At 35.7% G+C, this 12,923-nt stretch overlaps 1 pseudogene across 1 annotated transcript; it reads left to right on the top strand.

The window, feature by feature from the left end:
- Positions 1–1,013: 1,013 nt before the first annotated feature.
- LOC143244149 (uncharacterized) lies at positions 1,014–12,697 on the top strand (annotated as a pseudogene). The gene is made up of 3 exons (XR_013024924.1): positions 1,014–1,509; positions 4,056–4,148; positions 10,643–12,697. The product of XR_013024924.1 is annotated as an uncharacterized LOC143244149 (transcript).
- Positions 12,698–12,923: the final 226 nt, after the last annotated feature.

Below are 12,923 nucleotides of genomic sequence, written 5' to 3'. Positions count from 1 at the left end.
ACGACCTAAGAAGGGTCGAAATGTTGTTCTGAACTTTATTCTAATTAAAGTTTTAGTACCCATACCAGCCGTCTTGAGAATACAGTTTTATTTCAAGTGGGTTTCTCGTCATCACGAGTTTGTTAATCTCTTTGTTATTGAGACTTGTGTCTTCCTAATGGAATAAATGGTAAGTCTACGGACTTACAACATAACAATCCGGGATTCTGGTACTCTTGCTTGACACGGCAGACAACCCAGTGTGGCTTTGTTCTGAAACAAAGAGACCTTATGATGAGGAATTTATTGAAATTGTAGTTTTGGGTAAAAATTTTCTGATTTAGTCTTATAACGGCGGTACTGTTTTTACAAATTATACTGGGCCTGGCATGGCCTAGCGCGTTAAGGCGTGCGCTTCGTAATCTGAGGGTCGCGGGTTCGCGCCCGAGTCGCGCCAAACATGCTCGCCCTCCCAGCCGTGGGGACGTTATAATGTCACGGTCAATCCCACTATTCGTTGGTAAAAGAGTAGCCCAAGAGTTGGCGGTGGGTGGTGATGATTAGCTGCCTTCCCTCTAGTCTTACACTGCTAAATTAGGGACGGCTAGCACAGATAGCCCTCGAGTAGCTTTGTGCGAAATTCCAAAAACCAGAACCAGAACAAATTATACTTATTATTTCACATATCAGTATTTAAATATCTAATTACTGATCTTCCATCTGGTGTCCTGAATTATTACACTCGATTCAACCAGGAATATTGGTGCTAAGTAAATTACGTCTATATTTTGTAGCAACCAAAAATTCACCCAAATTTTTTTTGATATATTTTATAAATACTTGTGTTTTGAATTTAATATTTTCCTCTTCGTCTAGTAAAGAAAACGATCTTTTCCGAATGTTCTCGATTTCAGTTCGTCAATTAAAATCTAGTGTAACGTAACAAAGAAAATTTGCGAATATTCTTACTGACATGCTGAGTCGCTTTCCTCTACCACGTGCACTCGAACAGTTGCTGTGGGAGGGGAGGGGGTGTTTTGAACCAACCTACCAGTTCTTGTACGTGTCCCCAGGCTGAACTGGGACGCCACAAGGTCGCGTGCTTTCACCAGGTGAGGCAGGTATTCGTTGACTGACGTAAGTATGAGTTTACCACTAATCTGTTCAGGTGGGGTAACACGTCACCGTCTTGCGCATTTCTTAGAAATTGCGAGACTCTACTAAACGAGAAGTTTTGCATTACATTGAATAAATACCGTGGGGCAGAAACGTTCGCGTCTTATATACTTGAGTGTTCGGGGCACGCGGACTTGGTTAATTAGATGACTACGCTTGACTTGTTAATAGTTAAAACAGTTGCACGTGCTCTCATTACTGCTAACAGCCCTGTGGTTCAGTTATGGTGGTCAGTATTCATTGTATAAGTTAACGAAAAACAAAGACTTAGACGAATCAATACTGCGTATATGCTGAGCTGTGTAACCCATAATTGCGAGTACAAAGCAAAAGAACCGATGAAGACTTTCACAGGTAAGCAAACTCTTTAGTTTTTGTAATTTTACTAACATTTAATCGAACAATAAATAGTCTTAAGTTAACCTGTTCCAATGTGTGTTTTTTATCATCATTGTTTTATATATATTATTGTTATTATGAGTACACGATGCTAGTTTAACAACAGATAACTGTCACTAGTAAAGATGTTATTGACACGGGCATTTTGAGAAGTTTATTGTTTATTGTTAACAAGGTAACGCACGAACTTTGATATCAGGTGTAAACAGTCAAATAACTTTGTTTGTAATTAAGCACAAAGCTACACAATAAACAATCTGTGCTTCGACACCACGGGTATTGAAACCTGGTTTCTAGTGTTCTACTTCCGCTGACATACCGTTGTACTTCCGGGGGGAAACATCCAAGTACTTGGCTAAATACTATTGATGGCTTACACTATTTTTAAAGTTACTTATTTTTACAGGGGTGGAAATTCATTTAAAAACACAGTAATAATACATCAGGATACCTACATTAACACTTCAGGATACCTATATTAACACTTCAGGATACCTGTATTAACACTTCAGGATACCTGTATTAAAACTTCAAGATACCTATAGTAACACTTCAGAATACCTATATTAACACTTCAGGATACCTGTAGTAACACTTCAGAATACCTATATTAACACTTCAGGATACCTATAGTAACACTTCAGAATACCTATATTAACACTTCAGGATACCTGTATTAACACTTCAGGTACCTGTATTAAGACTTCGAGATATCTATATTAAATTAATTAACGAATAAAAAGTAGTTACCTTTTTTTCTTTTTTAAAAACTAAAGGATGGTCCCTCGAAACTAATCGGGTTATGTTTTAAATCTTTAAATCACTTATACATTATTACACTGTTGTGTTATTCCTGTTGTTTTTTTTACACATTTTAATACATTTCACTGTTTCTGTTGTTTGTAGTTTTGTGAAAGAAGTTAGTTCACATTGTTAATTTACTATATGAGCATAGGGTGAAGAAGTTAGTTCACATTGTTAATTTACTATATGAGCATAGGGTGAAGAAGTTAGTTCACATTGTTAATTTACTATATGAGCATAGGGTGAAGAAGTTAGTTCATATTGTTAATTTACTATATGAGCATAGGGTGAAGAAGTTAGTTCACATTATTAATTTACTATATGAGCATAGGGTGAAGAAGTTAGTTCACATTGTTAATTTACTATATGAGCATAGGGTGAAGAAGTTAGTTCACATTGTTAATTTACTACATGAGCATAGGGTGAAGAAGTTAGTTCACATTGTTAATTTACTATATGAGCATAGGGTGAAGAAGTTAGTTCACATTGTTAATTTACTATATGAGCATAGGGTGAAGAAGTTAGTTCACATTGTTAATTTACTATATGAGCATAGGGTGAATCTGTATTTTCTGTTTGACCAAATATCATGAGATTTCGGTTCGAGGCAGTAACATCGCCTATAGCTTGGGTACAACCAAATGTATTCTGACTTTTATAAGTAAAATATAATCACAGTGTAATTAATTGGTTACATTTAACCACAACGTAATTAATTGGTTTCATTTGTTACTTGTTTTTGGTCTCAATATTTGACTTGTCCTGATTGGAAGCTAATATTAATAACAATCGAAAGTTCGGTTAGCTTGTTATTATTTTTATTCCTGTACTGATATTAAAACACTCATCAAAATGCATATAAAAAGAGTGGAAGTTCTTAGTTTATTGAAAGAACCTACATAACGTAACATATCGTAAAGTACTGGTTGTAGTCTGGTTACAACACACATAACGCAACATATCGTAAAGTACTGGTTGTAGTCTGGTTACAACACACATAACGCAACATATCGTAAAGTACTGGTTGTAGTCTGGTTACAACACACATAACGTAACATATCGTAAAGTACTGGTTGTAGTCTGGTTACAACACACATAACGTAACATATCGTAAAGTACTGGTTGTAGTCTGGTTACAACACACATAACGTAACGTAAAGTACAGATTGTGGTCTAGTAACAACATACATAACGTAAAATATTATAAAGTACAGGTTACAATCTAGTAACGACTTGTTTTCCTCTCTCACAAGATAAACTACCAAACCTTTACTATGTAGATCAATATTAGACACAGCTGGTTTTATCTTCCTTATGGCTGTTGTTAATGAGTATATTCCGTGTTATCTAAAGTATACAGAGAAGATAAAACCGATTACACCTAATACTGGTACACTACCTTATATACTGGTACACTACCTTATCACTCGTTCAAGTACCATACCATAATACTAGTTTTATTGATGATGCACGATATTCCAAGGTTTTTGTACAATATTCTAACCGAAAGTTGAAACAAAGGTCTACACTTATTTGTGTCGTTCTTTCATAGTTCATTGGTCAGTCTGAAAGTAGTGTTTTTGAATGAAATACTTATATTGTAATTCATTTGTCAGTCTGAACAAAGAGCTTGCGTGTACAGATTTCTTGTTTTGGCTTTAAATAATACTAAAGTAGTATATAACGTTCTGTTCTAGAATCAAGTGACGAGTCTGACCATACGGACGTCTCTCAAGGTCTGATTGAACAACAATCAAAGACAATGATCCACAGCTTTAGCGACATACGAAGTAGGTGGCTTAAGATTAGTGAAATTGTCTCTTTTTTATATTACATTTGCGTAGGTGTCTTGAGAGGTAGGTAAAGATGTGCATATAACAGTAAGTGCCTCTGTGTATTTAGGCCTGATTTTCCATCGAGAAGTTTACTTTTAAGATGTGAACACACATTTCATTTACACAAACTCATAAACTTTTCGAGTCGTACTTTTATTTTGAAACTCAGGCGCTTGAAATTACGTACAAATAGCAATAGGAATAGGGCAAAGTGCTCAACGAAGTGCTTTCCTAAGTTCGTCTGTTTCAAGACAACGGGCATAACTTCAACGAATGAATTTATATCGGAGAACAGAAGTTAACACAATAATTATTCTTAATAAGTAAGTAAGTTGTTTCATTCAAAATGCCTCGTTAAAAAAAAAATTGAGATGCACAATCATTCATTTAGGTATTTGGATGTGAAAGAATTAAAACCTTATTTCAACATCCGTAATCCGTTGATTGAAACAGAATATTTGCCAAGCAGGAGAAACGTGTGTGACAACGTTTCGTAAATACTGCATCGAGCACATAATTAGTAATAACTTGTGATGAAACGAAGTAAGTTGAAACCCATTCTGTAAGACCACTGGGCAGTAGTACTTAACCTCAACGATTAGAGTGCACTGAATTACCAGTCTAAGGCTTTCTCTCTGTGTTAGAGATACTTTCAGCTGCAATGTTATGTTTTTTATAACACATAAGAAACCCCCACCTAGAAAAATGATGTCATAAAAGAGCCCTTTGTACATGAGTGGTTAAACAAAGTAAGCAAATACTTATCTAATTCTAATATTACAACGTTTCAATGTAAACAGTTACATAAGCTCTCAACGAGTCATACCGATCAATAGGAATAGAAACTGGTGTGTAACGTTAATCATGATTTATTGTTTTTCATACCACTGAACAGACTATCTGCATGGTTTTTTTCTACAGTACCTCTTTACTTGCAGGATTAAATGTGTCATTTTTATAGATACCACCGTTACTGCTTTTAGCTGATAAGGATTTCAGCATATAGCATAACGCTTGCTATTTTAAGGGGCGTGGAGAGATCCAGGAACTTCGTACAGACATAATAACGTGACTGACTTTTCCTGGTAAGTCAGTGTTCGTGAAATTAGGTACTTTGGATTCTAGAGATCTAGAACGTCAAAGAACTGAGAAAACAAACAGAGCAAAGAATTGTGTTCAGTTGAAGAAGAAATACTTTGATGCTTAGTAACAGAGAACAACAAAAACGGTTATCAACTTATTTGGTAGTATTATAAACATAATGTGTCTCCCGCTGAGTCAGCGATAAAGTTAGTTACAACGCTAAAATACAAGGTTCGATTCTCCGCGGTGGACATAACACAGAAGCCTATTGTGTAGATTTCCAATAAACCGAAACAAATCCATTGTAATTTAAAGTTCATGGTTTTCGTCTCTTTTTATGTTAAAAGATTTGTTACACTTCTTTGGTCAGCGTATGCAGTTTAATTCCTACCTAACTACTTAAGCCTAGTGAAAACACGGATTAGAATTGCGAAACGAAAACAAGTTCCGTCTGAAAAACAAATCGTATAAATTAATAAAACGTTGCGTCACTAGACATTTTTTTTCGATGATTGCACTTTCTTTTTTTGCTTGTCGTGATACAACTGTGAATTTTTCTCTTGAGAAAGGTGACCATATATGTTATTTCTGTTCTATCAAACAGTATATGTAAGAATGATGTAACTGTTACGACAATATTTAACGTGTAAATATAATCTTTGTGACAACAGCATTTTCGGTCATTTTTTGCCACATGGTTAAGTTATTCATTGTGATATGTTTGTAGTTGTGTTTGCACGAAAATCAACAGGGTGTGTCAAAAGAATTGTTTGTATTTCAGAATTATATTATTAGATGTGCTTGTGCAGGGTCCCTGAAAGTGTTCTGTTTCAAGAATAAATAAAATGTTTATTTCTTGCTTTTGAAGATCGTGTGCCATGCTGTATTACAGCTGTACAGTGTGCATAACTATTCTCGTGATTCGTGGTCATGCACTCATTTCACTGACGTCGCGACAGTACTTTATGCGTTTGTTTATGCGTTCTTTATGTCACATCTTTTATTGTCTACTGACTCAGCGACAGACAACACACTACTGTATTGTGGTGCGAATGGTTAAAACAGGTGAACTCCTCTTTTTCAAAACATAGACTCTGTTGTAATAAGCATGACATATATACTAAGAGAGAACAGAAAAAAAAATGAAACGAACTACTTTGTCGAGTTTAAGAATAAGATTAGAAAGCAATTTTAGCTTCGTAACCGTATTTTACAGCGAGAACCCAGTGTGACCATAAAGAACATTTCTATTGTAAACGATTACATCTTAAAAACTAACTCTCCTGATGGAACAAAATTATAAGATTTTATCACCACCAGAAGCGACACCAGATGTTTTAGGACTAGAACTTTTATAAAATCAGTTGCACTCCATGGTCCATAACAAAGGTCATGTCACATTGAACAGAAATACATTAGCAAAACCTAAAGAGCTTATGAACATAAAATAATAAACACCGCTAGATTTAACTTTCCATGATATCAAAATACAATTGAGGTTCTAAGGGGTCTTTCGTAACACCCACCTCCCTCCCCTTGGTGAATCCCATGTCGAGAATCATAAATGTTATTTAAAAAATTGTTTTCAAATGTTTTGTTTTGTTTGTTTTTGGAACCGCGCTAGCCGTCCCTAATTTAGCGGTGTAAGACTAGATGGAAGGCAGCTAGTCGTCACAACCCACCGCCAACTGTTGGGCTACTTTTTTATCAACGAATAGTAGGATTGACCGCACATTATAACGCCCCCACGGATGAAAGGGCGACCATGTTTGATGCGACGGGGATTCGAACCCGCGACCGTCAGATTACGAGTCGAACGCCTTAACCCACGTGGCCATGCCGGGCCTTTCGAGTGTTTTAAATATTAAATTGTCGCAAAATGTGCTAAATAAGCTTTTCGTCCTTTTCAATCAACATGTCAGTTCTTACCATTAACACAGTGTTACCATAAACACCATCTGTTTTGGACAATATTCTGTTTCTTGAAATACATCTTACTGAAACTTATTACATCTTATTGTTGAAACAGAGAGACAAAAATTGAAGGTAATAAACCAATATAAAGGAACGCCTTTACACCTATATTAATAAAATAAATAAAATTATATATTCAAACATGTTACCGCAAACTTTATCAAATAAAAACTATGATTCAAACATGAATGTCAGCTTCCGGTCAGTGATATTTTCTTTGTGAACCTGACGATGATTATAAGGTCGAAACGTTGTTCGCTCTTCTTGTAGTCACCCCGTTTTTGCATATAAATTAAGTGTTGAGACACTGTTCGCTCAGCAAGTTTTGTTATTAGAATATGTTATGGTTCACCTGAGCGTGAAATCTTCGAACACGCACAGATATGTAGATAAAAGGGCGGATATATACAAATATTGATAAATACTCAGTAGTTCTTATTTTATTTTAAAATACGCATTTAAAATTAAAAATGTTACGAAAGCGTAAGTCATATCACTATTCATAAGTTTTTTTTTATCCTATAGGAGGTTAACTCTTTGTGCCGTTTTAAGATCTAAGGAAATACTGTTACAGTAACTCCCCCCCCCCGTTTTCACGTTGTTTAAATAAAATGTAGCCACCTTACGGAAGTATATGTGAAAGTCACAGATGTAATAACATTTTAAACATAATCTGCGAAGAGTTTAATGGCGCCAGACTTCCTGGACTATATCTTTGAGATTTAGTAACATCAGACACGTAACATCATATCTCTCGTGGTAGTTGTCCAACGTGTTCTAAAAGCAGAACTGGTGAACTGGGTGAGCAGCCTGGGTGCTCACGAGCTCGCTTTCTTACCTTTATTAGTTGTAGTTAAGACCTACTTGTGTCTTCACTTGATTCTGTATCTCCACCCTCGTTAACGTCTCTAGAGAGCTTCGTTTAAGCTTCCTAACACAGAGCAGCATGGGGTAAACTGGGCCTATAAACAAGGTAATTGTTCCCTGTTGGGATAGCGGTAAGCTTTCGGATTTACAACGCTAAAGTCATGGGTTCGATTCCCCTCGGTAGATAGCCCATTGTGGCTTTGCTATAAAAAGACAAACAAACACAAGGTAATTGATTCCGAAGCTCCAGTATCATGTGATCAAGATCTAAAGACAAGGTAATCAATTTCAAGTCTTCAGAATTGTTTGATCTGGACTTTCGGACAAGGCAGCAAATTGAAATCACCATCTAGATTTATAAACAACGTAACAGATTCCAAGTTTCCAGTATGGTGTAATCTAGATCTTCAAGCAAGGCAAAGTAGCCAATTATAAGCATGTTTTCATGCGTAATAAATTCGATGTATATTAGTTAACTGCTTATTATCATAAAATTCTCTTATTGGTCCGTACAGCGGAAGTTTGCTACTAAACGTTCTGCTTTTTTTTAAACTTTTCTAATCCTTATCAATTGTTTTGCTCGTTTTTAATGCTATCTGGATCAACACTGTTCGGAACAGGCGGTCTGATTTAAGTATTGTTCGACGAAAAGGAATTTTAGTGTCTGTAGATTTACCGTTAAGACCATGGGAATAGATGATCTTTGTTGTAGCTTTGTTTATTGATAGGTTAACTGACAAAGAAATGCCGTCATCTTCTGTTGCAGTCTGTAAAACAACTTTGCCACGTGCAACTTTTTCTAAATACGACGTATTCTCTAAAGACAAGAAGTTTTGAAGTTAATATAATATTCTGTTGAGGTTTGCTCTATAATGACTCTGTAAATGTCTTTACGTTGGACATGAAATCGAAAAACAAGTACATAATTTTTGTCACTAATTAATACAACCTACACACATATTTAATGTATTACTTGCCATCAATGACACTTTATTTTCGCTGCTTCAACATTTGCCTTAACTGGCAATACATCCATACTTTGTACTAAGTCACTTTCTTGAATATAAGTTCATAATAATTTCAAAAAATTACGAAAAAGGCTTCATCGAGTAATATTATTTTTTTGAACGATACATTGAAATAGATATTCAACTTAACCGCAGAATGAGCAAATTCGATTTATTAAAATCATTTTCCAGTGTTTTTTTGTTCACTGGAAACTTGGGATTTTTGTCCAGTTTCTTCTAATATCAGACTTCAATAAATGGAAAACAACTAAGTCGTAAAGTATTCTGTACTGACAGAACTCAAGATTTTGTTTAATATAAATGATCGAGTGTAACTTGTTATATTGATGAAATGATAATGCGTAAGTAAAAAGTGATAACTGATTTTAATGTTTATGTAGTGAGTAGTGTTTTTGTTTTGTTTTTGAATTTCGAACAACGATACACGAGGGCTATCTGCTCTAGCCATCTCTAATTTAACAATGCAAGTCATCACCACCTATCGCCAACTCTTGGGCTACTCTTTGACCAACGAATAGTGGGATTGAACATACCATTATAACTTCCCTCCCCACAGCTGGAATGGTGAGCATGTTTGGAATGACGGGGATTCGAACTCGCGACCCTCGGAATCGAGTCGCGTGCCTTAAGCACGTGGCCAGTGCCAGTGTACATGCCGGGGTCAGTGATTAGTGAGTTTCAATTATTTCGAAATTCCTGCCATTTAACTCGATGTTAAATTTGAACGAGCAGCGTGTGCATCTATCAAGTGTTTGTTTTTAATAGAAGTACATTATTATTCTCAAATTGCTTCTATTGTTTCTAGAATTTCGTTATTTACGGATGAAGAAATAAGTTATTTATTTCAATCTCCATGTTTCTATTTTAAGCCAAATTTTATTTATTATTTATCGCTGGTTTTGATCACAAAAATTAACTCTCTTATTTTATTATTCGAACGACAAAGTTCTGATGTGTTTTTATCAGTAAATATATTAAGTATTTTTATCAGATTTCACTTTATAAAGAATGGTTCTGTTTGGAAAGAACCGTCATCAATTCCCTGAGAACCCATTTAATTTCGCACTTTATAAATATTTTATTTAATCTTTGAGATGTACAGAGTATAATATTATGTAATTCGTTAAACACGGCCCGGCATGGCCAAGCGTGTTAAGGCGTTCGAATCCCGGTCGCGCCAATCGTGCCCGCCCTTTCAGCCGTGGGGGCGTTATAACGTGACGGTTAATCCCACTATTCTTTGGTAAAAGAGTAGCCCAAGAGTTGGCGGTGAGTGATGAGCCGCCTTCCCTCTAGTCTTACGCTGCTAAATTAGGGACGACTAGGGCAGATAGCCCTCGAGGATCTTTGCACGAAATTCAAAGAAACAAACAAACAAAACAAATCGTTAAACACTGATACAATGTAAACAAAAACATTACAATAGAAATGAAGATAAGAATTAGTTTGGAACAACGTAATGAAGTTGATAAAATATGTTATTTGTTTCTCTCATAGGTATGGACACGAATATCACTCTGTGGCAGTTTCTGTTAGAACTTTTACTGAGCAATCAGTACAACCACATCATAACATGGACAAATAACGAAGGCGAATTTAAACTGGTTAGTGCAGAGGAAGTGGCTCATATGTGGGGACTGAGAAAAAAACAAACTAAATATGAATTACGATAAACTAAGTCGGGCCCTTAGATATTATTATGATAAAAACATTATCAAAAAAGTGTTGGGACAGAAGTTCGTTTACCGTTTCGTATCTTTTCCTGAAATAGTCAAAAAAGAACACAGGGTCCCATTTCACGCAAAGTTAGAGACCATATCGAAAACAAGCGAACATGATTTCCATAATTCATACTTTGTTCCGTCTACAGTGTATACGTCGTCTACCTCTCGAGTTAAACGGAGTTACCAGCAAATCTTACCCTTGGACTTGAGAGAACATAGCGAAAACGCTCAGTCTACAAACAACGGATTAGAAGTTAACTGCACGAACTCATCTATTCACCAAAGGCAAACTTTATCGTCTGTGGTTCGAAAATCGTCGAGCCAGCAAAGAACCGGATCTGAAGAAACTGGGACGAAACGACTGGACGAGAAAAATGAAGTCTTGAAGATGGAACACAAAGAAAGTAGGCCATCTTTTGTGTCGCCTGCTAAACGCATAAAAAACTGAAGTTGATACGGATTCCCCGTCAACTGATTTTCTATCAACTAAATCTACTTCTCTGCCTGTATCTTCTACACGTGTTGTTCCATCAGTTACCAAAATTAAACGTAAGCCTCCGCCCATATCAACTATTCCGTGCAGCCCAGTAAGTAGCCCCAAATTGTTTGCAAGTGGGTTCCATTCCTTACAAACTCCTTTAATCACCTTCACGAGTCCGTTTTTGTCGCAAGGAAAAACACCTCTAATTTCTCTCCCACTTTGGAATCCTGTAAGTCCTATATTCTTAACAAGTCCCCACTACTCCCCAACAACAACAACTCACTTTCAATTCCCACCTCATGTTCCAAGTTTTGGACTTAGTCCATTTTCCCCTCTGACCCAAAATTACACCGACCCGAGTTTTGTTTTTGAACAAACAAAAGTAGTAACGTCACCAACGAAGTCCATTTCAGTAGAGCAGTGATTAATTTAAGCAACACCCCTTCTGTCACTCATCTTCCGGACATCTCTCCCAAGCAGCACAAGTTTTGTGCAATTGTGTAATTTAAGCAACACCCCTTCTGTCACTCATCTTCCGGACATCTCTCCCAAACAACACAAGTTTTGTGTAATTGTGTAAGGATTACAAATTATGAACCAGGATACTGCCGACGACGGATATATAGCTTATGAAATAAAACCATACTACGATTGTCGAATAGTATTTCATTTGTTTATTGTATACAGAAATAAGTGCCTATATATATGTCTACATAATCATAAGATAGAATATATATATATATCAGTACGCCAGAAAACAACAAAAGACGCAACATTTCATTAGATTCCCCACTGAGGTAAAGACATTTACAACTACAAACGAGTCTTGGTTCTCACAGCTGGTTCGAATAACAACCATCAACATCCATGGGAAGAATAAAATTATATACTGGTTTTCGTGAATAAACAGTACGGTTTAGAAACCAGTACGTCTTTCACTTGGAAACAAGCTCCAAAAATATTGATTAAAATAACAGTGTGGAAATTTTTATTTTTTTGTAAAAAAAACCTGAACAATCGACACGTTTTTGGTAATTATACGAGTGTGCTATGATAAAAATTAATACATACGTGTATATAACAGTTGACATATACAAGTAACATAACCAAAGGTATGTTTAGGCCTACCAAAGTCTGGTGGATTTGCATTAAGTTCTGTCTATTGTTGTATACGAAAATTATTTTGTATAGGAACATAATTCTTGAATACAGGGTTAAAACATATTCAATTGGAAGCTTTAGACGTGTTTGTTACGGAGAGTAACGGGTATTTTATTATGAAATATGGATCTTTAAATAGTTTTTGTATCACGTTTGAATAAAAGACTTTTTGTCTTTAAAAGACTATTAAACTGTTTGCTTCATATCGTGTAAGTACCATGAAATTAACAAGAGACGTTTAAACAATGTTAAAAGAACTATTTTGACAATACGAACCCACAAGACAAAGAAAGTTACACTGGAAGACAAGTTTTAGTTTGGGAACAAAATGTATCTGGTTTATCAGCCTCCCAACCTTATCCATAATGTAAATCTGTTATAATTAATGCAAAATTAACCCTACTTGACATTA

The sequence above is a fragment of the Tachypleus tridentatus genome, chromosome 1 (genome assembly GCF_004210375.1).
Source record: "Tachypleus tridentatus isolate NWPU-2018 chromosome 1, ASM421037v1, whole genome shotgun sequence".
Lineage (NCBI taxonomy): Eukaryota > Metazoa > Arthropoda > Merostomata > Xiphosura > Limulidae > Tachypleus > Tachypleus tridentatus.
This window is presented reverse-complemented; position numbering and strand designations above follow the sequence as displayed.